This window comes from Tachyglossus aculeatus, chromosome 2 (assembly GCF_015852505.1).
Source record: "Tachyglossus aculeatus isolate mTacAcu1 chromosome 2, mTacAcu1.pri, whole genome shotgun sequence".
Lineage (NCBI taxonomy): Eukaryota > Metazoa > Chordata > Mammalia > Monotremata > Tachyglossidae > Tachyglossus > Tachyglossus aculeatus.
The window spans coordinates 64,451,906-64,457,039 of NC_052067.1; the positions used below are offsets into that span (position 1 = coordinate 64,451,906).

The 5,134-nt window shown below is 43.8% G+C and overlaps 1 non-coding gene across 1 annotated transcript; it reads right to left on the reverse strand.

The window, feature by feature from the left end:
• Positions 1-2,226: 2,226 nt before the first annotated feature.
• On the reverse strand, positions 2,227-2,360 carry LOC119923566. The gene has a single exon (XR_005448882.1). It is a non-coding gene; the product is annotated as a small nucleolar RNA SNORA7 (small nucleolar RNA).
• Between the last annotated feature and the right edge of the window lie 2,774 nt (positions 2,361-5,134).

The window sequence follows — 5,134 nt, forward strand, 5'->3', positions numbered from 1 at the left end:
GCGCTTGGGAAGTACAAGTTGGCAACATATAGAGACAGTCCCTACCCAACAGTGGGCTCACAGTCTAGAAGGGGGAGACAGAGAACAAAACCAAACATATTAACAAAATAAAATAAATAGAATAGATGTGTACAAGTAAAATAGAGTAATAAATATGTACTAACATATATACATATATACAGGCGCTGTGGGGAAGGGAAGGAGGTAAGACGGGGGGAATGGAGAGGGGGACAAGGGGGAGAGGAAGGAGGGGGCTTAGTCTGGGAAGGCCTCCTGGAGGAGGTGAGCTCTCAGTAGGGCCTTGAAGGGAAGAAGAGAGCTTGCTCGGCGGATATTGGGAGGGAGGGCATTCCAGGCCGGGGGATGACATGGGCCGGGGGTCAATGGCGGGACAGGCGAGAACGAGGCACGGTGAGGAGATTAGTGGCAGAGGAGTGGAGGGTGTGGGCTGGGCTGTAGAAGGAGAGAAGGGAGGTGAGGTAGGAGGGGGCGAGGTGATGGAGAGCCTTGAAGCCGAGGGTGAGGATTTTCTGCCTGATGCGCAGATTGATTGGTAGCCACTGGAGATTTTTGAGGATGGGAGTAACAGAGCGTTTCTGGACAAAGACAGTCCGGGCAGCAGCATGAAGTATGGATTGAAGTGGGGAGAGACACGAGGATGGGAGATCAGAGAGAAGGCCGAGCTGTGCTTAGCTACACAGTGGTTGCTCTGGATAGGTAACTATGTTATCCAGGGTAGCAGCTCCCTAATTCACACTGGCAAAGACCTTTGGGTAAACATTCCTAGCACTCCTTACTTTCAGATCATTTTAAAATACAGTGTTGCAAAGGACTCTGTACACCTGCTATGAACTGCAAATGTTACATTGCAACTAGTACTGGAAATTGCTCCACACCTTGAAAATGCATGGAGAATATGAAGCCTGAAGATCTGTCAATCAATGTCATATTTATTGAGCATTTACTGTGTGCAGAGCACTGTAATAAATGCTTGGGAGTGCACCATATAACAGAGTTCGTAATCAATTAAGAATCACTCCACAGAACTGAAGGTTGTTGTTATTGAATCATGCTGTTGCCAAATTTTTCTACCTAGGCAGCACTTATTCCAGTGATGAGTGGCAAGGTAAAGAATAGGCAGACTCTGTTAGTCTGGGGCCATCGCTTAAGGAGAACTCTGGTTACAATAATTTTTGATGGAAACATGGACAATCGATTTGTAAAATGAGTGTTTTAGTTAATAAATTCAAAATGGGGACTGGGAACTGAGAAAATCATTTTTACCCCAAAAGAAGTTTCAAGTGCCAGAGAGCAGTATAGTTATGATATTTTGGAAAGGCTTCAGAGATTTTTATATAAGGGGATGGTGGGTTCAGTCACTTAATCAATCAATAGTATTGAGCACTTACTGTATGTGAAGAACTATAGTACGCACTTGGGAGAGTACAAAATAAGAGATGGTAAACACATTCCCTGCCCAAAACAAGCTTACAATCTATGGGGGTTATGCAGAGTTGTGCAAGGTCTTTCTGCTTTGGGGCCCCGGTGCCCTTGCTGCTTTCAGGCATTTGGCTCAGCCACTTCTGAAGACATCCAGGCCTGGGTTTGAGGAGACAATTTTGCATTTTCTCTGCTTTCTTCACCTCACTCTCTCTTCCTCCCCTGATCTGACAGGATGGCCAGAAAATTGGGAAATGTATTTAATAAGACCATAAGAGGATTTATCTAATTAGCATAATAATAATAGTGGCACTGAGCACTTATTATGTTCCAAGTATTGTGCTAAGCGCCGGCTTTGGACACATTCCCTATCTCACATCTCAGTTTAACAAGCTCGGGGAGCAGGTGTCATCCAAATTTTACAGATGTGGAAACTGAGGCCCAGAGAGGGTAAGTGGCTTTTCCAACTTTAAAAAGGAAACCAGGGGCCAAGGTAGAATTAGACTTTGGGTCACCTCCCAGTCCCATGCTCTTTTCTCTAGGCCGTACTGCCTCCACTATCTTATACTGCTGAGTCATCTCCGACTCATAGCGACACCATGGACACATCTCTCCCAGAACACCCCACCTCCGTCTGCAATCGTTCTGACATCTGGCAGCGTATCCCCAGAGTTTTCTTGGTAAAAATATGAAAGTGTTTTACCATTGTCTCCTTCAGTGCAGTAACTTGAGTCTCCACCCTCGACTCTCTTCCATGCTGCTGCTGCCCAGCACAGGTAAGTTTTGACTTGTTGCAGATTGTCTTCCACTTGCTAGCCACTGCCCATGCTAGGAATGGAATAGGCCTCTGCTTGACTCTCCCTCCCATAGCTGAGACTGGTAGAGTGCTGGAAACTCTTCAGGTGCCACCCTGAGAGGGGGCTGCCTCCATGGAAGCGTTGAATAACCTAGATTCTGATTGAGTACATCATCCTGCCTGTCACACCTCTGATTGCACTTGAATCCATGATAAGATTCCCAACCAAATAGTCCACTCTTGAAAACTATTAGTTAATTGTATTTATTGAGTGCTTAATGTGTGCAAAGCACTGTACTAGAGAAGCAACATGGCTCAGTGGAATGAGCAGGGGCTTGGGAGTCGGAGGTCATGGGTTTAAATCCCAGTTCTGCCAATTGTCAGCTGTGTGACTTTGGGCAAGTCACTTGACTTCTCTGTGCCTGTTACCTCATCTGTAAAATGGGGATGAAGACTGTGAGCCCCACGTGGGACGACCTCATCACCTTGTATCCTCCCAAGTGATTAGAACAGTGCTTTGCACATAGTAAGTACTTAACAAATGCCATCATTATTGTTATTACTAAGTGATTGGGAAAGTACAATATAACAATAACAGATATATTTCCTGCCCACAATGAACTTATAGTCTAGAGGGGGAGACAGACATTAATATAAATAAGTAAATTACTGATATGTACGCAAGTGCTGTGGGATGAAGTGGTGAAGGAAGGAAACAAGCCAAGGCAACACAGAAGGGATTGGGAGTAGAGGAAACAAGACCTTAGTCAGGGAAGACCTCTTGGAGGAGATGTGTCTTCTCTAAAGCTGTGAATTGCGGGAGAGTAATTGTCTGTCAGATATGAGGAGGGAGCGTGTTCCATGCCAGAGGCAGCGTGTGAGCCAGAGGTTGGTAGTGAGATAGATGAGATCGAGGTGCAGTCAGAAGGTTAGCATTAGAGGAGTGAAGTGTGCGGGCTGGGCTGTAGTAGCAGAGAAGTGAGGGTAAGGTAGGCAGGGTCAAGGTGATTTAGTGCTTTAAAGCCAACGATGAGAAATTTCTGTTTGCAGGGGTGGATGGGCAACCATACAAAGCACTGTATTAAGTGCTTGAGAGAGTACAAACTATAAAAAAATAACAGACACATTCTTTGCCCACAGCAAGCTTAAAGCCTAGTCAGCTTTAGTTTCATCCTTGCCTTATAACCTTTGGTGGTGGCTAAATTTTTAAATGCATGCTTTGGTTGGATGTTTAGAGGGTCAAGGTATTAATAGCTTTTTTAATCTCCAGAAAAATGAACTACTTGGAGCATCCTTGAATGTCTTCCCCGGAATATATAAATGATAAAAAATGAGTGATAATTCCATCAGGACCGGTACTGCCAGACTGGTTTTTATATAAACACAAGGCAGCAATTTTATTTCTAAATTATGAAAACTGCTCTCTCCTGTTTATAGCTACTTACAGCTAACATTTTTTTTTGTAACATTTGTAACAGTTGAACATTTTTTTAGAAGGCAAGGGTAAAACACATACACATCTAGAAGAACTTTCTGTATTTTTAGTACCTTTCCATTTTCAACTTTGGTTCCTTACATAAGTAAGGAGAACATTTCTGTACCGCTACTGAGGAAAATATTTTCCATTAGCCTTCCCATGTTCCTGGTACAGTTAAATCCCCTTTTCTAATTCTCTTTGTCTTTTTAAGTACCAGCTCCTTCATATTTTTTAATCTTTTCAGGTCTCCTAGTATAGTTGGGAAAATGATGGGGGACAGAGCAGGAGAAATATTTAAGGAGAGGTCTAGTGAAAAGTGCACAGGTCTGGGAGTCAGAGGAGCTGGGTTCTAGTTCCTGGTCCACCAATTGTATGCCTTGAGCAAATCACTTTTCTTTTTTATGGCATTTTTTAAGTGCTTACTATGCGCCAGGCACTGCATGTACTAAGTTCTGGGATAGACACAAGCTAATTAGGTTAGACACAGTCCATATCACACATGGGGTTCACAGTCTTAATTCCCATTTTACAGATGAGGTAATGAGGCCCAGACAAGTTAAGTGACTTGCCTAAGGTCACACAGCAGACAAGCTGCAGAGCCAGAATAGAACCCAGGTCCTTCTGACTCTCAGGCCAGTGCTCTATCTATTAGACCATTGGGCTCTCTGCTTTCTTTCTCTCATGTAAAGTGGGGATTAAATCCTACTCCCTCCTATTTAGACTGTGAGTCCCATGTGGGATAGGAACTACGTCCAACCTGATTGTCTTTTATCTATCCCGGTGCTTAAAATAATTAACAAAAAATGGTGGGGAAGCTGGGTCTTTAAATCTGAGAAGGGCTGTAACCTGATGGATTTGGAGAGGAAGTTCTAGCAGCGGGGAACAGCATGAGAGAGAGGAAATGGAGGCAGGAGAAACATGAATGAGATAGTGTCGTGAGGTTGGCATATGAGGAATGAAGTATCCTAGAATGAAGTATGAGGAATCACAGTCTTCTAGACTGTGAGCCCACTGTTGGGTAGGGACCATCTCTATATGTTGCCAACTTGTACTTCCCAAGCACTTAGTACAGTGCTGTGCACACAGTAAGCGCTCAATAAATACGATTGATTGATTGATTGAAGTAATGGTGGTAGGGTCCAGTAGATTGTAAGCTCCTTGAGGGCAGGGATCATATCAACTCTAGTGTAGTGTACTTTCCCAAGCACTTAGTACAATACTCTGAACACAGTAAGGGCTCAAATACCATTGATTGGTTTATTCAGTTCAGTTTTAGACATGTTTGAGATGCACGTGGGCTAATCAAGTGGAGCTGCCCTGGAGACAAGAGGACATGAGGGATTGTAAACTAGATGAGAGGTCAGGGCTAGAGGGTAGATTTAGTTATCATTTGCAAAGAGATGGCCTTGAGACAAGATGAG